Source organism: Siphateles boraxobius, unplaced genomic scaffold, assembly GCF_051911475.1.
Source record: "Siphateles boraxobius isolate OS27281-9 unplaced genomic scaffold, OSU_SipBor_1 5, whole genome shotgun sequence".
Classification (NCBI taxonomy): Eukaryota; Metazoa; Chordata; class Actinopteri; order Cypriniformes; family Leuciscidae; genus Siphateles; species Siphateles boraxobius.
Window position 1 is genome coordinate 14,041,295 of NW_027509141.1, and position 25,967 is coordinate 14,067,261.

The 25,967-nt window shown below is 40.0% G+C and overlaps 1 pseudogene; it reads right to left on the minus strand.

Annotated features, from left to right (window-relative positions):
- Positions 1 to 2,080: 2,080 nt before the first annotated feature.
- On the minus strand, positions 2,081 to 9,966 carry LOC143712062 (uncharacterized; annotated as a pseudogene).
- Positions 9,967 to 25,967: the final 16,001 nt, after the last annotated feature.

Genomic DNA, 25,967 nt, shown 5'->3' on the forward strand with positions numbered 1-25,967 from the left:
ATATGAATATTAACCATATATAATAAAATATATTTATTTGTTTCTACTGTGAATCTATATTAAATAACTATGGGATCTTTTTCAATGCTTTCAGAATCTTTACTTTTAAAATTATAATATTTTAATGACAGTTTATTTGTTTATTACAGGTTATTACAACAAAAATGAATTATTTTATTTATCAAACTAAACCGAAAATAGTACAAACTTAGCTCAAGTGATTGTTTTGAACAAGTAGAAACTTAGACATTATTAAAAACATTATTCTATCTGAAGTATTTGTCAATACGTGTCTTTTGCCCCATGCCGTGTGTCTGTGGAAAATGTGTATATTGTACACCGTAAATACGTAGACTTTAGAGTCGAAATGTTTCGAGTTTAATCTCGAAATGTTTCGACTTTAATCTCTAGCTTTTCGCAACGTAAATGAATAAAGTCGAAACATTTATTTATTTAAATAAATAAAACGACTTTGTTCTCGTAATTTTAGATTTATTTATTTATGTTTACGTTGCGGTTCAGGGCCAATTAGATAAATTATGCAACAATAATTGTGTGGGTTTGTTAGTAAGTATGGATGTCTGAGTTGGTATGTGTGTTATAAAAAAAAATGTGGATGTGTGATTGTAATAGTTGAGAGAGAAAAAGTCAACTGCAAATAACCAGTGGAGTTTTGCTGGCATCTAATGGGGAAAATGTGTTACTGCGCCCAAAATAAATCTTATGGAAAGCTAATTTTTTGAGATATCAACCTCTAATTTGGTACACAACTTGTTTAGTTGTATGGGTTTGATTTTCTAGCCGTTTTAGCACACGAGTTCATCATGTTTCATAAAATATGCATTTTATATAAAATAATGTTCATAAATCATTTTCATTAACTTAAACCTATATAACTTTTTTTTTGTTGGGGGGGGGGGGGGGGGGTTACTTTTTTACAATTATTTTTTTTACTTCAGCAACAATCTTCCAAGGGTCTTCTTTAAAATGAGACCAAACTTATTTATTTTTTTGAAGTTTTCATATTTTTTTTTTTACATTGACATTTTTTGACCACTATGGACCTACATGTATTTTTTTTAATTGATGCAAAAGGGTTAAATGTTGACAGCATTAACGACTTAATGCCACTTCAATTAAACTAACTTAATTATCTAATTACACACCTGGAAAATCCTTCCAATCCGTTCGGCGCGCATATCTTCCAGCCTCAAAGAAACTCTTTTGTTGTCTTTAAACACAACTTATGCCATTGTCAAAGATTTTAGTGTTAGAAGAAGAGTTAACACTTAGATGTTATTTAGTTTAATGTTTCTGTCGACGATAAGTGAAACACTGGCCGCCAGTCGAAGTTGGGGGTGGAAGGGGGATCGGTTCCTTAAAGGAACATGATTCCTTGGTAGTTGCAACTAATAGGGGTAGATTGTTAAATGTTAACACTTTTTGCCAAGATATTGAACAATTAAAACCAGTTAATCTGTACAGCAGTACAAATAATAATAATAACATTCACTTAGTAAGTGTGTAACACACACATTTACTCTTCTTCAGTTATTAATTGTGGTGTCATATGCAGTTATAACCTCCATCAGTGCATTGACACATGTGATTTGACAGCATCTGATACATTAATCTACTGTGGGTTCAGTTGATGCGTTTCAACTGTCCCTCTGATCACTCCACACATTTAAACAAAATTAATTTTGAGCAAATATTAAATAACAATTAAAGTTCAGTTTTAGTCATAAAATGTCTGCAAGCATTTCAATAATGAATGGAGGTGGTGACATGAAATTTTTACCTTTATTTGATATCATCAGATTAGAGAACCACGTCCTTTAAAATGTCTACAATCAAAGAGCATGTTACTGTTTCAAATGTCCCTCTGTTCTACCCAAAAGAAATATCACTCTCTATATATAAAATGTGAATGTATATACCATCTTCACACTTTTTAGCCCCCAAAAAAGGCAATTTTCCAAAAAAAGGTCATTTAAAGAAGTCAACAAAATGCTTAGGTTTCCTTTAACATATCAAATTAATCACTGGAGGTGAAACAATACACTTAGCAGATGGGCCAAATAGGTTATAGTTACAATTAGGAACTTAGACTTCTTACAATGTCAATTAGCTTTCTAATGGCATGTTTGAAATGGTCAGGCTGGAAATTAACAGCACTTTCAAATAACAAACAAATGTTTGGATAGTGCAAGGAAAATTCCCTCTGAGCTGCTTCCTGGTCTTCGAGATGTAAAAAAGGATTCCTGCCAAAGGATGACTCCCGTGTCAATGAAGAACCAACTTCTCTGTCATAACAGTTTGCGGCATCCACTGCATCAGGCAAAACATCAGGAGAGACTTTCTTCAGGCATCCACCGTGGGCCAGATGATCAGGAACTCCATTCCCTACAAGGAAATTGAGATTTTAGGGCTTCAGGTTCAGCCTACATTTCCTATTATGAAGTAGCACAGCAGACAAAAATCCTGTCAACAAATGATCAATTAAGGTGAAGAGGCTGGGTTTAACGAAAAAGCAACTGCTTCAGAATTACCTGGAATACTGTGTGCATTCCAGGAATGCACAACTCGTTCAAGTCCAATTTGAGCCACTTGACACGTCAGAGTAGACACACAGTATTGTGTGAGGTTATTGTAGAAAGTCTGTATTTGTTGGTATGAGTCAATGATAACACAGAATGTAAATGACTGCGTTTAATCCAAACATTCGATAACTGGCATCCGATACAGACCAGATAGAAGTGCACCAAAACCACCGGGCATTCTGACTGGCTGAGACAACCCACTACGGTGGCCCATAATAAACAAACTGCATAATCATTTAACCAAACGCCTACATCCCTTCCTTTTAGTCTTTAGCCCTATCAAACAAGGCAACACTGGTAAACATGTCTTTGCAACATAACTAAAACAAATAAGGTTAAATGAATACCTCATATTGCACTTTAACATTTAGGCCTCTTCATAGTCTACTAAATCACCAAGGGTGTTTAAGTCCATGAAATGTCACACTACTGAACACGCTGAATAGCTGGGATGAAATTACACCAGGAAGAACTTTTTTTTTTTTTCTTTTTTGTTTTGACATGTATTTGGGATTTGGTCTGCAGATGCGACCTGAACGTGTGGTGTATTGTGTGTCGTGACTCTCGATGGGTGAGTGCGCTGCTGGCTTGGGCTGGGGGGAGGGTGGGAGTTGGGGTTGCACAGTGTTTGGTGTCGGCATTTGTGGTGAAGGAAAACTGTCCACTGTAGGGGGGCAGGTGTCCTGAGGGTCTGGGTCGTCCAGGAGCTGCGGTGGTGGCGGCTCAACCACAGGGAGTATGTGGCGGCGATTTCTCCTATAAGTCTTCCCATCTGCTTGAACTATGTAGGACCGTGGTTCCCTACTCATCTCCTTCACCGTTCCAAGTTTGTCGTAGCCTTTCACTGTCTGCATGCGGACCACTTGTCCCTCTGCCAGCGGCTGTAGTGGGTGGCTCGACTTGTCATAGTAGCGCTTCAGCGTGCGCCTTTTGTTGAGGAGTTGAGCGGTGACTTGCTTGACATTCCTCGTGGTAGGCTCCAGCAGTTTAGTGCTCACCGGAATTGCTGCACGAGTTTGGCGAGACATGAGGCGCTCGGCCGGAGAGCCTAATGTTGGGTCACGGGGAATGTTTCTGAGGTTCAGGATATTGAGAAACACATCGGGCCCGTCCCTGTGTGATTTCTCCATGAGTTGCTTGGCACTGCGGACAGCTCTTTCCGCGAGTCCATTTGACTGGGGAAACTCTGGGCTGCTTGTGGTATGAGTAAAATCCCATTGTTCAGCAAAATCCTTGAACTGTTGGCTGGTGTATTGTCTAGCATTGTCAGTGATGAGTATGTGAGGTGTACCATGTACCGAAAAGTGTCTTTTTAATTTGGATATGACAGCTGATGAGGTTAAGTCTCGAAGGAGGTCGACTTCAAACCAGCCGGAATATGAATCCACGAGAACTTGATAATGTTTGCCATGCCACTCAAGAATGTCTGCGGCCACTGTGGACCATGGCAGATCTGGAACAGGGTGGAGCTGGAGGGGCTCTTTCGGCTGATGTGACTTTGTACTATTGCATACTGCACATGAGAGCAACTCTTCTGTGATGTTCTTTGACATTGTAGGCCAAAAGATTACACCTCTAGCTCTACGCTTGGTTGCCTCAATACCTGGGTGGCCTTTGTGTACAATGTTGATGTACTCCTTGCGCAGGGATCGGGGAATGACGGATTTATGGCCTTTCATGATGATACCATCCTCCACTGTCAGCTCATCTCTGTATGGAAAAAAATGGCTGATGGCAGACTGGAGCTGGCTTTCTCTGGTGGGCCATCCGCGTCGAATGATAGTGGCAAGAGTTTGTAGCACCTCATCCTCTGCTGTGTGTCTACGGAGTTCCTCCAGGCGTGTTGAGGAAATGTAGCTCACGCTCATGACTTCGTAGTCACTGTTTTCCACAGGGCTCTGTGGTGCTTGTGAGCTGGGAGCTCTTGAGAGGGTTTCTGCCAGATACATGTACTTGCCCTTTTTGTAGACTAGGCTGATGTCGTAGCTTTGCAGGCGAAGCAACATTCTCTGGAGACGGGCAGGAGCGGCATGGATGGGCTTTTTCATGATGGTCACTAAAGGCTGGTGGTCGGTTTCAACGATTGTGGGCTTTCCGTAGACATAGTCTTTGAATTTTGTGCAGGCAAACACAACAGCCAGAAGCTCCTTTTCTATTTGGGCATATCGCGTCTTTGTGTCTGTGAGAGCCCGTGACACGAAGGCTACTGGTCTACCGTTCTGTAAGCATGCTGCTCCTAGTCCATAACATGACGCGTCACAAGTCAGTGTAACTGGGTCTTTGACATTGTAGTATGCCAGTACTGGTGGGCTGGACAGGCATGATTTGAGGCGCTCGAAAGCCTCTTGGTGCTGTTGAAACCAGCACCATGCTGTCTCTTTGCGAGTGAGTTTCCTGAGGGGCGCTGCGATGTCGCTGAGATTTGGGATGTACTTGCTGAGGTAATTGACCATGCCCAGGAAGCGTTGTAGTGCGGTCAAATCCGTTGGGACTGGCATGTCGTTGATCGCTGCAGTTTTAGACGGGTCTGCTTTTAGGCCTTCGCTTGTGAAGATGTGGCCTACGTACGCTACCTGGCCCAGGCGAAATTTACACTTGTTCGGGTTTAACCTGAGATTGACTTCCCGTGCCCTTTCGAGCACCTTTCTCAAGTTGGCGTCGTGTTCGGCCACTCCGCGGCCTCCTATGATGATGTCATCGACAATGACTGAGCAGGGGTAACCCGCAAACAGTTGTTCCATGGAGCGCTGAAGTACTTCACTCGCGGAATTTATGCCGAAGGGCATCCTTAGAAATCTGTAGCGCCCAAATGGAGTGCTGAATGTGGTCAGCAGTGACGATTTCTTGTCGAGACGTATCTGCCAGAACGAATTCTTTGCATCCAGGACAGAAAACACTGTTGCCCCAGACATTTGCGCTGCCACCTCTTCGACGCTGCGCATTGGGTGATGGGGTCTTTTCAGTGCAGTGTTGAGGTCTTTGGGGTTGATACATAGTCTGATTTCTCGCTTATCCTTCTTATGTGCTGCTACCATGGACGACACCCAGTCGGTTGGTTCTGTGACTGCTGTTATGACGCCCACGCATTGCATTCGTTCAAGTTCGGCTTTAACTCTTTCTTGCATTGCAACGGGGATACGGTGAGCTGGGCGGACCACAGGCTGTATGCTGGTATCCAAAATCATGGAGTATGTAACCGGAAGTTCTCCTAACTCGTCGCTGAACAGGTCTTTGTACTGTGTAAATATCTGTGAGCTAAAGTCCGTGCTACTCTCCACGATGATCTGGTGGACGTCTGGGCTCATTTTCACAACCCCCATGTCCATGCACGCACGAAATCCTAGCAGTGGTTGCACTGCCCTGTCCACAATGAAAAACGGCAGTGAGTGGTCCTGCTCCTTTAGGCAGCACCGCAGTGTGGCGATTCCACTGGTCTCAATTCTGGTGCCTCCATAAGCAACAAGGCTAGCTGCTTTCTTCTGCTTTACAAGTTGTTCGCTGCCATTAAGCCTTCTGAGGGTGTCCAGTGACATCACATTGCATTTTGCTCCTGTGTCCACTTTCATCTCTGTGGGCTTGCCGTTTATAAGCATTGTGACAAATCCTTCATCCTTTTCAATGGCTTTTAGATTCACGCAATCAACCTGACTGTCAACTTCAACGCCGTCCACATAAAACGTTCCATCTTCACATGTTTGTTCCTCTATTTCTATCTCGTTAACGCTCTGTCTGCCAGTTTTCTGTCTAGGAGGTTGCCTATCTTGTCTGCACGGTTTAGACTTGCAGTAACTTTTAAAGTGGTTAAACTTTTGGCAACTGTGACACTGTTGTCCGAATGCTGGACACCTTTCCCGCTTAGCTGCGTGGCTGCCTCCACAATTGTTGCACCTCGTGATAGTCTGTGAGGGGGGCTGGGGCTTTGGCCACTGCATTCTGTTTGAAACTAGCTTAACTGCATTCACGCTGGCAGAGTTACTTTGCGATGCTAACGTCTTGCTACTTTCCTCGGTCATCTCGTGTATCCGACAGATTGAAATGGCTTTGGCAAGCGTTAGCTTGCTGTCCCTTAACAGAGCTTTTCTCAACGTGTCGCTGGTAACGCCACACACGATGCGGCCGCAGATTAGCTCCTCTGTTAGGTCTCCAAAGTGGCAGCCTTTAGCCTTAATCCTTAAATCACTAATGAATGATTCAATGCTCTCACCTTGTTTCTGACCTCTGGTATGAAATTTGTGTCTTTCCATAGTCCTGTTGTTTTGAGGATTGCAGATTTCCCGAAACTTTTTCTTCAAACATTCGGGGTCCTCTCGAGATTCAGCAGGGGTAATGATCCTTCCGCCATCTCCTGGCGCGCGCACTTCAGCAGCGTAGGCAAAAGAACGCTCTCGTTCGATGGCACCTGGACCTGCAATGTTGAGAAGGATATAAGCTTGGGTTTTTGTTGACTTGTCCGAATGTGCGGCAGCAATAAAAATATCGTACTCCCTCTCAAAAATACGCCAATTCTCGGCGATATTTTCATCAAAAACGAGAGGGTCAGGTCTGCGAAATCCATCCGCCATCACGTTGGGTAGAGGAAAACAACGTTGTCAACTGGCGATAGCTACGCTAACGCGGTCCAATGCAACAGGTTGTTCAACGACGACAGAGAAAGAAAGAAAAAACACTCACTGGCGAGAGGTCCGTACTCGCTTCTGACACCATGTAGAAAGTCTGTATTTGTTGGTACGAGTCAATGATAACACAGAATGTAAATGACTGCGTTTAATCCAAACATTTGATAACTGGCATCCGATACAGACCAGATAGAAGTCCACCAAAACCACCGGGCATTCTGACTGGCTGAGACAACCCACTACGGTGGCCCATAATAAACAAACTGCATAATCATTTAACCAAACGCCTACAGTTATCCTGCATATCAATCTCCTCCTGGTCTACTAACTGGATGAGTGCCCCTTTCAGCGGATAGTTTACTCTGTTGTTGACTTCTGGCCATATTCTTTCAATAATGTGATTCTGTTTTATAAATGAAAAGAAAAACAAGACAGCTAAGTTTGTTGATACAAACTATGAAAGTTTTATAGCAAAGACAGACAGTCATTAAGAGAGATAGACATCAAAAGTTTCTAGGGGGTTCAGTATGGTATGGAGCATGTCAGTTTCTACAGAGATGTAATCTGGTTAGTTAGTGCATAAGTTTGCAGAATTGTATAGTTTCAAAGACTTCAAAGATGCATACAAATATTCATACACCTCTTGGGGTGTCCAATACTGTTCCTGGCAGGTCGCTTTCCTGTAAATTTCCCACTCACCCTCTAACAAACCTTCCTGGAAACTTTTGTGAAGGAGAACCAATCATTCATGTTTCTCATAATTTATGCATTATAATGATTTCCTGATTTCAAATTGTAAAAATGTAAGCGCCTTAATGGAGAACTCCGGCCAATTTTAACATTGAGCTCATTTTTTTGTACATTTGGAGTGCTGTCAGTACAGACAAAAACGACAAAAATCGATGTTGCCTACAGCATGTTATCCTCTTTTTAAAATTTGCACCCTGTTGACTTAAATGGGGCAAGTTCTAAACCTGCTTTTAGCCTCTTAACATCCTTGATGTGTCATTACAAGTGCACAGCCATGTGAGTGGTGTTATTAAGAGTGAACACGGTCAATCTGACTGCAGTAGATGTGAAAGATATGAATAAAAGTTCCAATGTTACCAATGATCGCGCGTGCAATCGACTACTGTGGACTTAATCATTAAGCCCACTTAATCATCGACTACTTCCTTAAAACAGGAAGTAAATACAGGTATGCGAGCTGGCTGAATTAACATCAATTTTATTCATATTTTCACATCTACTACAGTCAGATTCACCGTGTTCTGAATAAAATCACTCACATGGCTGTGCACTTGTAATGACACATCAAGGATGTTAAGAGGCTAAAAGCAGGTTTAATACTTGCACCATTTTAGTCAACAGGGTGCACATTTTAAAAAGAGGATAACACAGTGTAGGCAACACCGATTTTTGTCGTTGTTCTCTGTACTGACAGCACTCCAAATGTACACTCCAATGACATATAGCATTCTCATTCTGCTAAAATAACTTGAATAAAGTTTAGTTCATTTTGCCTAACCTACAGGGTCAGTAAAGTATCCTAATCTGCATATCAGCTTCCAGTGATCCTGAAGTATCACTGTATTTGATGGTACCATGATGGTAGTTAAACAAACTCAGGGTTACGGGATTAGTTTTGAGTTGACAAAACCAAACAATCCAACCAGGCTTTGTTGGTGCCATTACGCTGTTCATCAACTTTCTCTTTCAAGACATGCTTTGATCCTGAGTTTAGGAGTGACATCAGTGCAAGCTACTATGGCAATGAACACTGCTAAAAGCCAAACCACTTTCATGATGCCTAAAACCCAGGGTTGGCAAACTAAAGTGAAACATATATGGCTAGCCAACTAAACCGGCTTCATGGTATAGGCTCCTGTATTGTAGTACACAACAATAAGTGCAGTTAACAAAATAAAACATTTTAATAGATTATGTTAAAAGGACACTGTAGTTTATGTTGCCCTACAATGTTTATGAATTAAGACTCACGTTTGTTGACGGTGTTTGCAATATGGCTGCTTCTCTCTGTTGTTTCTAAGGTGTGCAAGTTTCTCTTGCATAAAAAGTGTTAAATAAAACTCCTTCCCATGATCCACCCTGACCTGGTCCCACATTCCATATTCGATCACTGCACTTCTGCAAGAAACAAGAAGTACATCTTATAGCTAAAAGCACTGAAGGTAAAAAATGCTGTTTAGCCAGTCAAGTAATTGTCTCTCAGCTCGACAGTATAATGTTTTTTTGCTTAACACAAATGTATTCATAGCAGTGTTCTAAAATGAGGGAAAGTCCTCACTATTAAAAAAAAAGTTAAATTCATGTTCCAGTTATACCCAATGTTGACATTTTCCAGGTTACATAAACATTACATAAACTATTAAGAACACCTCCAATACAATTTTATTTTTACATTAAAATGTATGCTATTACTGTTATATTAATCAAAACCATATATAAATCTCAAGAATTGATGCTCGAAAATTACCATCTTCTCATTTTGGTCCATATGTAATTTGTGACCCATGTATTCTGCAGTGTATGGTATTGGATTAAAGTTCCTAGATCCCTGTATAAAAAAAAGGGGGAGTAATAAATGTTTAGATTATTTAGATTGTTTTAACATAATAGCAAAACACTGGGAAAAACAACACTACCTACTAAATAGTTATTTAATAATATATTTTTTTACTAATTATTAATTAATTTCTATTACAGAAATCTACATGACATCGCATTGTTACTGTAGCCTGGAGACCTCCAAGTGTGCAGAGTTTATAACTCCAGTGGGTAAAGACTGTCAAGTTAGGAATGTACTTTCTATTTAAGGAGCAGTAGTCCCACACATTTAAAGGAGAACTTCCGGGCAATTTTTAAGTTAATCTTGATCGTTAGACCTTTGTGAGTACTGACTATAGAAAAAAAACGAACCGGATTGGTGCTTGCTACGCGGAGCTGCGACCGCGAATGCCCAGAGCTCCCACCCAGCTAAAACGGCAGCTATGGGGGCATGGACATAAAGAGCGTTTTTGAGCCTCTTAACAGACACAAAATGCAATTAAAATGTCTGTCCAACATGAACAGGGACCCTACATGTGAACAAGATGCGTTTAGCAACTTAGCCATTGTTTCAACTCACCTAGTCTTTTAGACGGCAAGCTGTAGTCTCGCGCTGCAGTCCCGTGCTGTAGCCGGAAAAGGTAAACAATGTCCAGGTGGGAGGAGCGTTGATCATGTGCGATGAGTTAAGATCAAGAGTTGCTTAAGCCTAGTTCACACCACATGATTTTAAGCCCGATTTAAGCCCAATTTGCAAATCGTTGAGCTCGCCGACAGGTCAGGGTGTTATCGCGTGCAAATCACGGGGAATTAGCGGACGATGAACACTCGCCAATCTGTTAGTATGAAAGAGCCAACAACGCATCAAGGACGCTCGCAGACGCCTCGCAGACGCGTCGCCGAGCCTAGAAAAATATCTAGCATGCTAGATATCCAGAGCTGTCGCACGACTCAATCTCATTGATGTCATGAGCAAAAGCCAATCAGAGCAAGTAAATAAATACGCGGTAAATACGCGGGTAAATACGTGATTTTTGCCGCCAGCCAAACATAATCATGCAGCTACATCTCCGATATAAACATGCTGTACTCACCTCAAACTCTCTCTGTAGCACAGACCTGCTCTTCCCGTAAGCAGATCCACTCTTTCGCCCATACTCTCTTATTTTTTCTTTTTTGGCGTTTGTTCTCAGAGCAAATCATCGCGCAAACAGTTTGCAGCACTAGTTTCTGTCTGACGTCCATATTCGCGTGTTGTGTTCTTCTTCGCTGTGTATTGGCGCGCGTGCTGTTTCGCGTCAAGATATACATTAGACAGATAGATTTGTAGACAAGATGGAATCGTTGGGTGACAGAGTTGTTGTCAACTCGTGTAGTGCGTTACCTCCTGTTGCGGATCAATCATGTTGTGTCGTGTGGTGTGAACAGCTCAACAACTTGAACACTCCTGATTTCTCAGACAGCAAGTCATGTAGTGTGCACCGCACAGTTCAGTCCGAAGTTTTAAAATCATGTAGTGTGAACTAGGCTTTACAAGTGAAGAAGAAATGGTTCGTGTTTGTGCCTTTTCGAATTGTGGCAACAGAATGCGAAAATATAGGTGTGTTCAGGTGTGTTTAACTAGCCTAGCAAAACTTTGCAGGACATTTGCTCTGACATTAGCTTGTTACATTAATTGAGTGTGATTTATCAACAGCTAGTACATTTTAAAATATAGAGCACATGACAAATAATAGTTCCGGATGGACAAACAATAAATGCAAAAAACAGTGTTATTAACAATATCTTAAAAGAAACTAGAGAGTGGCAAACTTTGAAGTAGGGTACAAGTTTTAATTAGTTGTAGCTTGAAGTGTAAATCTTGTTCTCATACACAGATATGGCCTATTTGTGAATGGAATTCATACTTTTATTTGTCATTTAAACTGATGCAAACAGGGAAAGAGAGTAGAAAAACGTATTATCATGTCGCCCCCTCTAGTGGACAGCGTTAAGTATACGGCCTTTGCTCAGATAACGCAAGTCAATGGGATTTTTTTTTCTCGGAAAGTAAGTCTGACCAGTTTGAAAAGATATAAGCGAGTCAGACCAGTCTGAAGGTCTGAGCTGAGTTTGGGGAAGCATTACAGTCCTAGGCGTAGTCAATTTCTCATGATAATAGTAATGTTTAAATGGCTTTCTCAAGCCAACATAATAAAGAAAACTCAGAGAAACATCGACCAATTCTGTATGTAATTTTTTTTTACTTCGTTTTATAATAAAAACTAATAACATTTTAAATGTATGCCGTCTTCAACCGACATGATTTTAATCAATCCCAAACCCTGCTAATTTCAGTATTAATGTACCTTCACTGATTCTTGCTTCTCTCTTTCTGTCTCTTTCTTTTCATGTGAGTAGGCTACACATGCTTACATTCATAAATATAATCTTTATTTCTATTCAATTTTTGCCTTTTGATGTAAATAAAATAGGCTACGAGAGTGGTAAATGTTACTGATATATTATGGTATAGTTCAGCCTATTATTGATTTTTATTGCCTCTTCCCTTTGATCCAAAGAGACGGAACTATTTGCACGGTATATACCAATGGCAAATACATGCTAAAATAATCTCAGCTGTCTGTGGCTCATATTAATGGGGTCGCTTGCAAGTCGCATTACGTGACCAGCAACATATTTCTGCTTCAAATATTGTGCGTAGTTAACAGTGAGTGGTGGTTTCAGACATTATTTTATTAAAGTGCATTTGTCAGTGCCGCACTTGTGCTGACTCTTATTCTGCCTGACAGAAAGAAAAGCTCGTAATGAAGGCGGAGCGTTTTGACCAATCAGATGAAAGGGGCGTTTCAGTGCCGCCCACGTGAGCGAATGAAATATCGAACCCATAAACCGATTTGTAAACCACAAATGAAAAATGAAAAATCGAGCCAAAATCTAATTTTTCGTTTTTTAAACTAAACAAAAAAAAAAATAAACGAGCTGGATTTCATTTCTCGTTATTCCATTCCAAACAGGAAATGAAATGACCAAAAGATACACGGACCCCTTTATCTCCCTTTTTCAATTTTACTTGTGCTAAATTGTGACTTCAGAAACAAACATTTGGATAAATGAAATCTAACCGATTTTCTATTTTTCTATTTTTCGTCTTGTAGGCTAATTTGCGCCGTGGGCGGGACGATTCACACGGGGGTGTGGCCGTGGACTAACTTTACTATCATTTCATTGATGCAACTGCTTTATTTACACTGCATGCACGTTGAGGAGAAGTTTAAAAGACTGAACACAGAACGACATTTTTCACCCGAAGTGCCAGTTTTTATCGTTAATAACTGCACTGTTAACCCTTGCTGTAAAAAAAGGCCAAATTCTGACAATATCATATCATTTTCCATTAAGAACAGTATTTTACTGTAAAAAAAAAAACCTGGCAAGGTCTAACAGTGTGTGCTAAATGTAGAATTCAGGAGCAGCGGGCGAAACGGTAACCTAGCTTATTTCTGCCGCTGGTTTGTAGGGTAGACTGTGTACAGTTTAGACATGTGTACAGTTGAAACACCTTAAATAACTTGCGTGCGCAGCAAGCACAAGTTGTGATATTTGCTGTGCACATGCAATATTTGCTGTGCACATTAGTGTCCTCTTTGATCGTGTGAAATTTGAACAACGGGCGCATCTCCGATCCAAATATATCGGCAAAAGTTTTTTTTTCTGAGATAAGATTTTCAGTTCACCATGCACACTACACAATGAATAGCTTATTATCCTTATGTGACTGTTAAAAGTAACTGGTATCATCACAAACTATATTCTGTGCCCTAAAAACTGGCATATTATATGGAATTGTGTCATGCAAGGTCATTGCAAAATCTAGAGAAATGTGCGAGGTGGCCAGCGGGGTAAGCGGGTGGCCACACAGCGGGTGGCCACACTGTTTAGTTGTTTTTAATAGTTTTGCCTTATGTAAACATATACTGTTATTTATTACAATTTTTTCATTTAATTACTATTGCTATTTATTATTTTTTTCTTTTAATTTTGGGCTAGTAGTGCTATTGAAGGTTCCATGTTAGGTCTACTCAAAAATAATGAAATGTAATATAAACTGGAAAAAATAGCAATAGTAATTAAATGATTTAAAAAAAAAACAAAAAAAAAACATTAGGCTATATGTTTAAGGCAAAATCTTTCAAATCTGTCTGAACTGATTCCCTAGCTGTCTTTTCACTTTTCCTTTCTATATAATTGTGTTACAGTTATAAGGTTTAGCAAATGTTTGTTTATTTTGTTAGCTTTTATTCACATCTCATTTAGCCTATATGCAAACATACAAAATATTTAGGCCTACATAGTAAACTCGTTTCCACGGCAACATTGAACTTCAGTGCTTCTCACAGCTTCTCATACCCTTAAATTTAGCAGTTATATTTAGCAGTTAGGTATAGCTATATTTAGGTCCGTGTAACGCTTTGCAGTTCTTTGTTCAATTTGCACCATCAAAATTAACCAAATGAAAAATTGGCTTCGAACTTTCATTTTCCATTTTTTTGGAATAATTCACAAACGGATAATTGTCTCTCAGTTTAATTTTCAATTCTACAAGCTTGGGTTGTTGCGTCCGAGTCCTTGTTTTTGAAAAACGTAAAAAAACGACTCATTGCTCTGATTTTCCATTTCTCTGTGTTTTGCTCGCGGTTGGACCGTACGAGTTCCGCCGGGGATGGAGCGGGGGGTGCACGTGGATGCATTTACCCAGAGCGCTGTAGCGTTATGTATATGGCACGTCTGAGTCTGACCATGAAATAATTTATCGCCAGTGGCAACATGCTGAGATAGCTTTCAGACACGACATTCTTCTCTTCTTTATAGCTCTTTTGAGGCAGTTTCTATCGTGTAATTTTAATAACAACTGTCAAGAGCGTATCAGGGCTCTCAAGTTTTATCAAAAGTTTAGAGTGAGATTTAGGGGAGGAGCCACCCAAATATTTGCAGCAGCGGTCCCTCGACCCAACCAAATTCGCTTCAATGTTTGCTAGCAGTTCAATTTTGCCTATTGTTCATAATTGACCAGCACAAATGGAAATTATAACAATTGTTAAATCTGATAAAAAGACAAATTCATCCAAATAAAATAAATAGTTATATTTAAAAAATACAAATTTATTGAAAAATAAAAATAAATTTGACCCCAAACAAGCCAGCTGAACATCAGTGCTCAATGTACATAACATTGTGTCATAACAACTTGCCCTGAGCATGTATGTCAAGACCCAAACCGGTCACCTTTACAGGGGTCATCGGATGCCCATTTTCCACAAGTTGGTATGATTCTTTTGGGTCTTCACGTAAAGTTTGTAACATACTTTGGTTAAAATTTCTCAATGGTTGTGTAAAACAACACCCTTTTTACCTCTTATAAAACAGCTCTGTTCACAGTGACCCGTTTCGGTGCATGTCTCTTTAAATGATAATGAGCAACAACTTTTTGGCTTTTTGAGGATAAAAAAAACGTGAATGGATTTTTTTCATTGCATGGTGATTGTGTCCACACACTGCAAAGACACATTTATTTGCAAATTCCATATAAAAGTGTATTTTGCATCCGATGACCCCTTTAAAAGCAGTTGGAGAGTTTGTGAATGCATCAAAAATAATTTAGCACGAATTTGGCTATACTCCTCAACATCAGCTCTCACTGTCTTTGATCACAGGCAAGAGATATCGTCCAGGAGTCGTAAAATCAAAATGCAAAAAAAAATTGTCCGCAAACCGCATTCATCAGATCTTGCTCTTTCAACTTCCACTCCGTGTGTGCGCGTGTCTAGTAACGAACGAGCTTGCAGCGGGAACACATAATTTACCCGGAAACAACTAATTCTAATTTCTGATTGGCTGGTAGCTAGCATTTAACTCTGTATAACTCGAGACAGATGCTATGAACTCGGCAGAGAACTTCCCTCCGTTTGCCTTCCGACCATTAATTGTATAGCGAGACAAGTTCCCTTACTCCTCAGCGTGAGAAATACACGGTGTGGCGTGTGAGCGTGTGAACGGGTTGAAATGCGTGTGTCTCACGCCCAATGCGTGAGACTTGAGAGCCCTGACGGCGTATTATTGCAACACTAGAGTGGATGTTAATGCGCGAGAGCGAATTTCTTCGCAGGCGAATTCATTCACACGAATCTCGGGGCGCGCTTTTTATTGCGAGTGCAAGCTCAATCTTGGTCCCTTTAACTCAATCTCAATACTTTTTATAGAATTATCTTATCTCTTTTATAATGTGTTCATAAGTTGTCGATAAAAAGAAGACATCACCGATTAAATAAAATAAGGATCTATTATATCATCATTAGTAGGGTAATTATTGTTTTAGGTATTTATATAGGCCTATAGGCCTACTGTATAGGGCGAATTCAGGCTTTTCCAAGTCACTCCAAGACACATTTCTAGAGAGAGAGAGAGAGATACAATATGATGTCAGATAATAATTAAATGCTATAATAATGATGTTGTCTATAAGCTGGACTCAATTGCAACTGTGGTTGTAAAATGGGTAGGCTACTTGTAAAATTTAAGGCTATACAAATACAGACAGATCAAAAGATCCAATTGCAGGAACCACAGGAATTTCTAAAGCCATGCAATCCAGGGGTTCCTGAGGGACACAACTCGGCTCCAACACTGTTTTCAAATAATATTCTGATTTATAGCTGAAGGTGAGTTATAGGATTAACATGGGTAGAAGAAATAAAGCATGACAGAGTAGTGATAGTGTGGTTCAGCATCATCATTAAAAACAATATCTGCTCAGTAGAGGTGGAAAGTAACGAATTACATGGACGGACGTTTGACTTGAGCTCGGCGATTTCTAAGGACCCCGCCCCCCCCCTCTGCCTCGTGCCCTGGGTACCCTTTTTCCCGCTACCACGCCCCTGCCAGTAACTGTTCTGCGAGCGTGAGCTCTTGCTTTCTCCCTGCCTCTTTCTAACTGCGTCTACCTTGTTCAGTGAATGGCTGAAACGAGCAGCAGCACGTTCATGTTTTGAGCGCGCCAGTACCACCCGCCCCCACCCCCCCACACAGACTTGTCACCATCTACTTCTCTTTTGATTTATTTTTAAAGAGTTCTGTTTGACCATTTTAATTTATTTTCTTGTGCTCATTACGTGTAATACTCACTATCACAGAGCTTTCACCAAGTTCCCGAACTCTCTCAATTCAGATAATTTTACACGTATAAAAAAATGTTGTCATTCACTATATCATAGCTACTTGTTCTATTATCTAACAAAAATAATCTACGTAATGAGAACATTCTACTTTATTGGACATTCGGCTATATTATATTATTTTATATTATATAATATTAAAATACAGAATGTGAGCATGAATTTAGAGAGAAAACACATTAGGCAGGCAGAAAGCAAAATGATGGATGGATGAATACATGGAAAGTAGAACTGTGCAATAATTCCAATTGCGACATGGTCTGTGAATATTTAAGCGCAAAAATACCAGAGGTGGAAAGTAACGAATTACATTTACTCGCGTTACATATTGAGTCGTTTTTGGTGTACTTCTACTTTTTTAATTAGTTTTTAAAATCTGTAATTTTACTTTTACTTAAGTACGTTTTGTTTGAAGTATTATACTTCGCTACATTTGAAATCATATCTGTTACTGAGTAAAAAATAATACAAGGGAGAAAAAAAAATCACACACCGGAAACTACTGCATTGATTGAAGGGAGGGAGAACAAACGCGCAAAAAAGGTGACGCAGACCCAGCTGAAGCTGAAAGCGAAGCGCCCTTGAATTCTTATGAAGCGAATTATGGCCAGTATGGAAATACTTTGGATGTAGAAAAAAGTGTGGTTGTCCTAGAGGATACATATCCAATTTGCTAAAAAATGTGGACACATAGTGGCTGCAAAAGGAGGATACATAGGACACCATCCCCCTGCAGATAAGGGTATGTCCCGATTATAACTTAAGGCGAATGATTTACGTGATGCAGAGGGAATCCCGGAATCCAGTCTTGAAAATGGAATTTACATAACGCAGATGTCACGTAGGCTAAAACACGCAAAATGATGGATGGATGAATACATGGAAAGCAGAACTGTGCAATAATTCCAATCGCGACATGGTCTGTCAATATTTAAGCGCAAAAATACTGCTATGTAAATATATAACCTGCTTGTTCTGTGTTTCTGTGTGAATCGGTGTGAATGAGCTGCTCCGCTTGGTCTAAGTTACTACATAGGCTACTCAAGTACATGTTGTTTTCAGCATCTCACAAACAATTTGAGGACATGAATACATGAACTGAGCTGCTCTGAAAGAACGCCTATTGAGCATTTTCACCATTTTATTTGAGAAAAACCATTGTCAAATACACTTTGAAACAGGTCTTCACTAAAACCCGTCAAAATAAAAGTTTGGTTTAACTAGGAGAAATTATGACAGAAATGTATTACTATTGTAGGCATACAATAGAACATACTCCTCAAAATAATAATAATAACAACAGCAAAAATAATAATACAATTTATTTAAACATTATTTAAGGAATATATTTGTTGTCCATTGTTTAATTTAGTAAATCTGTTTTTGCAGCTCTTCCCCAAAAAATAAAAGGACACAAGTTTAAATTTCAGTTGATTACCACAGTTTTTGATAATATATTTGGATTAAATCATAAAAAGAAACATTAATTTTCTGAATAAAATACATTTCATAGGACTATATTATTCTTAAACATTTTAATAAATTATTAATGTTAAAAATAAGTTGTTAATCTAATTCATTATCAATGATTTAATTTAATTGATTCGTTTAATTGAAATTTTAATAAACAAAACAAACAAATGGTTTCAAGTTTGTTGATTACCACCGTTTTTGATAATATATTTGGATTAAATCATAAAAAGACATTAATTTTCTGAATAAAATACATTTCATAGGACTATATTATTCTTAAACATTTTAATAAATTATTAATGTTAAAAATAAGTTGTTAATCTAATTCATTATCAATGATTGAATTTAATTGATTCGTTTTATTGAAATTTTAATAAACAAAACAAACAAATGGTTTCAAGTTTGTTATAATAAAAGCATTCGTTCATCCCCCCAAAAAAACTTTTTTCTTTAATTAATTGTCATTTTAACTGATGATAATAATAATAACCATAATTTAATAATACAGTTTATTTATTTAATAATTGATTAATACTGTAAACCGTGATATTTTCGGAGATGTTATCGTACTGTGAAAATCTCATACCATTACAACCCTACACGGGAGAGCCCCCAACCCCACCCCGCTGTTAAAAAAAGTAACTCAGTAACTTTTACTTGAGTAAATTTTAAATGAGCTACTTTTTACTTTTACTTCAGTAGATTTTTAGACCGGTAATTTTACTTGTACTTAAGTAATTTCATTGAAGTAGTTGTAGTTTTACCTGAGTAGAATATTTTATTACTCTTTCCACCTCTGAAAAATACTGCTATGTAAATATATAACCTGCTTGTTCTGTGTTTCTGCTCCGCTTGGTCTAAGTTACTACATAGGCTACTCAAGTACATGCTGTTTTCAGTGTCTCACAAACAATTTGAGGACATGAATACATGAATATTTCCAGAGCTGCTCTGAGAGAATTTTTTTATTTGAGAAAAACTATTGTAAACTACACTTTGAAACAGGTCTTCACTAAAACCTGTCAAAATAAAAGTTTGGTTTAACTAGGAGAAATTATGACAGAAATGTATTACTATTGTAGGCATACAATAGAACATACTCCTCAAAATAATAATAATAATAACAACAACAACAATAATAATACAATTTATTTAAACATTATTTAAAGGAATATATTTTTTGTCCATTGTTTAATTTAGTAAATCTGTTTTTGCAGCTCTTCCCCAAAAAATAAAAGGACACAAGTTTTAATTTTAATTTGATTACCACCGTTTTTGATAATATATTTGGATTAAATCATAAAAAGAAACATTAATTTTCTGAATAAAATACATTTCATAGGACTATATTATTCTTAAACATTTTAATAAATTATTAATGTTAATTATTGAATTTAATTGATTCTTTTTATTGAAATTTTAATAAACAAAACAAACAAATGGTTTCAAGTTTGTTATAATAACAGCATTCGTTCAACCCCAAAAAAACCTGTTTTCTTTAATTTAATTGTCATTTTAACTGATGATAATAATAATAATAACCATAATGCAATAATACCGTTTATTTATTTAATAATTGATTAATACTGTAAACCGTGATATTTTCTGAGACGTTATCATACTGTGAAAATCTCATACCATTACAACCCTACACGGGAGAGCCCCCCACCCCACCCCGCTGTTAAAAAAGTAACTCAGTAACTTTTACTTGAGTAAATTTTAAATGAGCTACTTTTTACTTTTACTTGAGTAGATTTTTAGACCCGGTAATTTTACTTGTACTTAAGTAAAATTTCATTGAAGTAGTAGTACTTTTACTTTTACTAGTAGAATATTTTATTACTCTTTCCACCTCTGCTTGTCCTACATGTGCTTATGTGGCAAATGTGAGAAGATGGCTACAGAACAAGAAAATATATGCTGCTGAGATAGAACAGGTATTAATTTATTTACATTTGTAATTGTTACAAAAAATAATACGTGACAAAACTGTCTGACGCTATTTGTTGTATGGAAGGTTACAAGACGGATGAAACAGCAATTTTGATGTCTTGTCTTTACAGAAAACATGCACAGTTTTTAATACAGTATCTTTAAAAAATATATTTATAAACGTGTGGTTACACACTATACAAACAATGTTTAAATTATTACAAAGACATCCTACGACGACGACAACAACTTTAGACGCATTTGTTGTTGAATTGGCTGACATCGACTGAAATGACTATTTGCTCAAAAATCATAAAATAGGCCTACACTTACTTCTACTGGAGGTGACGTTGGATCGCGAACAGTAGGCAACAATCCACACTTGAGGATTAACTTTGAAGCAAGATCTGCTTTGAATTGACCCTCGTTCACAAAACAGTCTGTCAGAAAATGATTCGCGCAAACATAAATGTATTTTGGAAGTTTAAGTGGCGCCTTTCCTTCCTAAATAAAATCCATCCACTGCGTTTTCAGTGGCTCTGATGTCAGAAGTAAGTGAAAACTACTATGAACATTATTACATCCCACAACAGAACACTTATGTTTCTTAGGAGACATTTTCGACAAGGCAGCACAAATCGTCAGAACACCGGCTGTCATTGAAACAATGGAGGATGGTGAACAGATCACCGAGGGCGGGGTCTATGCCAAAACCACAGTCAATCAAACCACGTCGGTGGGGCTTGCTCAATTCTACGTCACACTGAGCCGAATCTTAGAACAGCTCGTTCAGAGACTGTGCATATGATTTATTGAGATTGTAAAAAAAACACTGGGTGGATTTTTATCATTCTAGGGTGGTTTTGCTCACATACTGCCAACACACATTTATGTTCAAACACCATGTAAAAGTGAATTTTGCATAATACTGTAGGTGCCCTTTAAGCTCAATTGCAATAAAGATGGTTCCAGGATCTTGGAAGCTTGTTAAAAATAAGGTATTGATTTCATGTTACAACAATTGATTTATTTGCCATCTTTAGTGTATAAATAAAATGTTAATCTTTCCATTTTGATGTCTTGGGTGTTCCAGCGGATCTGTGGACTGTGGAGTATTCATGCTAATGGTAAGTAATTACAGTTTCCCCATAACATTTATTTTAAGGATAACCCAACATCCATAATTGTTATCAAAAGACTATCAGGCTGATCCCAATGAAAATATAATTTTTTTTTCAGGTATTGACAAGTGAATAATCTGATCTATATTTCTAATTGTCGAAGGGGTGTATAATATCCATTTTTACAGTATGTAAAGTAAGTCTCTGATTTCCCCAGAGTGTGTATGTGAAATTTTTAGCTAAAAATACCTCACAGATCATTTTTTATAACAGCGTTGTTTTGTGTCTGGGCTCTTTAAATGCAAATGAGCTGCTTCTGCCAACACAGAGGGCGCAGCCTCAACATCTTGTTCTTAGCAAAGCCATATAGAGCCCTTTGTTGCCTTGCGGGTTTATGTAAACTTTAGGGTTAGTGATGTCACTAGCCCGGGAGGAAGCTTGTGTAGTCTCTACTAGTTGTTTGTTGTAGTCCTTAAAGTGGTTTCTGTTTAAAGAAAATTCCCTTTGCTTTGAACTTTGATCGTGGTAACTTATTTATATTGCAGATGTTTATGCTCAAACAGCAACATTACACTAACTCTTGAAAGTATTGGTCTACTTATTACTAATTACTTTATAAATCCCATATCAACCTCAACCACTTGAACAATACAAAAAGAGACCATAAACTGCACTTTTAATGCTTTCAAATTATCAATATACAATTGCATGAATTATTCTTGAATTGACCAAAGTGTGTAGAGAGAGAAGGTTACATTAAAAAATATACCTTTAAAAAATGTTATGTTAAATCCACTATTGTTTTATACAGAATTGTTCTATAGTCTATGCAGTATTTAATGCAGTGACATCATATTTTACTTTATATTACAGAAGAATTAAGAGTAATCCCTTTAATTTTATTACAGTATTTAGATTACTTGGTAATTACACCCAACACTGTATAACAGTAATTAAAATGTAAACTTACGCATTGACTCGAGCAACTATTTTCTCCCAAACTAACTATCTCGCTCGCCGCTGCTGCCCTGTTGCTTAAAAAAAAAATGTTTGCGTACTGCTGGTGAGAAATATGCAGACCTCTTTTTGTGTGGCGCTGTTACCACGGTGACTCATAATATTTGCCCTCCATTGATAATGGCTTTTTATAGTTGTGGTGCACGCGCTTAACTCAGAGTCAGTCAACTTAGAGTTGATTGAATTTACTCATTTCAGCTGTTCTGAAACCGAAAACTCAGAGTTCCCTTTCGAGGGAACTCGAACTGCGTCGGTTACGACACTAGGGGAACGCCCTTCAGCGTAGCGCGTCTGAATTTATGAATGAAACCGAATCCAATCCTATTGGCGTTGCGTGATAACGTAGCGTGTGACGGCATAAGCGGATGTATACAAAGGAACGCCGGCACACAGAAATGTCAGCTTTTTGCTATTCAGCAAGCGCTCTGTGTATGTGTGAACAAGTCTGTCCTATTTGGTGTTGTATGTCCTGTTAAAGTAAGTTGCAGATCTCGCGTTTGCCGAGGCAGCGCTTAGATTACGAGTGTATTTTGCAATAAGATTCTGTGGCTGGGATCTCGCGTTTGCCGAGGCAGCGCGTAGGTTTAAGGTTTGCCTCGCAGTTGCAATACAGAATCTAGTAGCTCGGATCTCGCGTTTGCCGAGGCAGCGCTTAGATTACGAGTGTATGTTGCAATAAGATTCTGTGGCTGGAATCTCACGTTTGACGAGGCAGCGCGTAGGTTTAAGGTTGCCTTGCAGTTGCAATACAGAATCTAGTAGCTCGGATCTCGTGTTTGCCGAGGCAGCATGTAGGTTACGAGTCTACTTTGCAGTTTGCTGTGTGAGTACGAGGCATGAACAGTCAGCTCCTGAGGGTGCTGGATGTGTTCACTGAGAAATAACTCGCCGCACACGTGCGTTTCGGGTATCTCAGCCTCGCGCCTGTAGACTTTCTTCTCGAGAGATGAAAGCCAAAGATATTGTGTACTACTCGTATCTCGCGTTTGTTAAGGCAACGAGTTACGGGTCTGCAATAAAAGGGACACACGCGATCTGATAAATAATACTGTTTAGGTGCGAGGCATTCACAGTCAGCTCCTGAGGGTGCTGGCTGTGTTCATTGAGAAATATCTTGACGCGTACAGCCGTGCGCTGTCAGGTGTTTTAGTCTCGCGCCTGTTGACTTTCTTCTCCAGGGATGAAAGCCAAATTATAACGAATCTCGCGTTTGCCGAGGCAGCCGGTAGGTTACGAGATCGTATAATTAAAAACACTATTCTGGTGTTTATGGCTGCATTTAATTCCTACAGCCTACCATTCAGACCGTGTTTCACTTATCCAGTGTTATGGCTGCATTTAATTCCGAGGAGTTAAAGTAATTAAAAATTGTATCTGACTTAGAACTTGGTTAGATATTTTAATTCAGCCTACCATCTGAAGGAGAGTATCGCTTCTAGAGGTCCCCCTCAAAAAAAAAAAAATAGCTGAGCTTGGGATTCTAGGCGGCGCTCTCGCCCAAAGCCTTTCAGGCCAGGAAGGCGTCGGGAGAAAGTGACGCTGCTAGTTGCGCTTCGGGACACATCAGTTTCCAGCGAATGCATGCTGCTCTGTCTGCCCCAAGAGCTTGCGGCCAGGCAGCGCTGGCATCCGCACACCGAGAGTCGTTTTCGATTATTCCCTGCCGGTCTTCCACTTCAGGGTATCGTGAAGGGCTCTCACAAGACACTTGACACCAGCCCTGAGGGGCTGGTACCCTTGCTGAATTTTGTGGAGGCATGGTAATGTCTCCCCAATATTTCTCCATGGGTCCTGCGCACTGTTGAAATTGGATACAGGCTGCAGTTCCGGGTCCGCCCACCAAGGTAAGTATCAACGGGGTGGTTTGGACTGCAGTAGACCCACAGCAGGGTCAAGTGTTAGAACAGGAAGTTCACTCGCTGCTGGAAAAAGTGGCCATAGAGCTAGTTCCCCCACCAGTCAGGGAGTCCGGTTTCTACAGCCGGTACTTTATAGTTCCAAAGAAGGATGGAGGGTTGCGTCCAATTTTATATCTGAAGCATCTGAATCGGTCTCTGAGGAGATTCAGGTTCAAGATGCTCACTATTCCTATCATCGTGAGTCAAATTGGTTTGTCACGATAGATCTAAAAGACGCCTACTTCCACATCTCCATCCTTCCATCTCACAGAAAGTTCCTGAGGTTTGCTTTCAGGGGCGAAGCTTACCAATATCGGGTTCTTCCGTTCGGCCTAGCACTCTCCCCTCGCACTTTTACCAAGTCTATGGATGCAGCTCTAGCACCCCTGAGGCGAATATTGGCCCAGTCGCGAGAGCTGGCGATTCGGCATCGAGACGTCGTCCTCACCCGCATCCAGAGCCTGGGGTTGAGACTCAACACGAAGAAGAGCGTGTTGACACCAGCCCAGAGAACCACGTTCCTGGGAGTGGTGTGGGACTCGGTCACGATGCGAGCACAGTTGTCTCCTGCTCGGATCGAGTCTATCCTGACCACAGTGTCCAGGATAAGCTAGGCCAGGCCGTCACTGTCAAACACTTTCAAAGAGTGTTGGGTCTCATGGCAGCAGCGTCCAGCGTGATACCTTCTGGCCTGCTACACATGAGAGCTTTACAGTGGTGGTTGAGAACCAAGGGGTTTTCCCCGAGGGGAAATCCATTCCGCTTGATAAGGGTTACGCGCAGATGCCTTCGTTCCCTTTCAATTTGGAAAAAGCCTTGGTTCCTGTCCCAGGGTCCCAATTGGGAGCGTTATGTCGCCGAGTATCTATTTCGACAGACGCCTCCCTCACGGGCTGGGGCGCGGTCATGGACGGCCGCTTTACGAGAGGTCTCTGGCAGGACCATCATTCCTCTTGGCACATAAATTGCCTAGAAATGTTGGCGGTGTTCCGGGCTCTGAGGAGCTTTCTGCCAGACCTCCATGGTCGCCATGTCCTAGTAAGATCCGACAGCATGTCGGTGGTATCTTACCTAAACCGTCAGGGGGGTCTGAGGTCGCGCCCTCTGTGCAGACTGGCGCATCAGATACTCCTGTGGTCCCAGCGGAGACTGTCGTCTCTCAGGGCGATGTATGTCCCGGGGGACCAGAACCAGGGAGCAGACGTACTGTCGAGGCAGGGGCTGAGGCCCCGGGGAATGGAGACTCCACCCCGAGGTGGTGGAGTTAATATGCGAGAGGTTTGGCCCAGTGGAAGTGGACCTATTTGCGTCTCGAGAGACGACACACTGTCCACTGTGGTTCTCCCTCACACATCCAGCCCCGCTGGGGTTGGATGCCATCATGCAGACGTGGCCGAGGCTGCGTCTGTACGCCTTTCCCCCAATCGCTCTGCTCCCAGCAGTTCTGGAAAGGGTCCGTCGGGACGGGGTCAGCCTACTATTAGTAGCCCCGTGTTGGCCGGCCCGA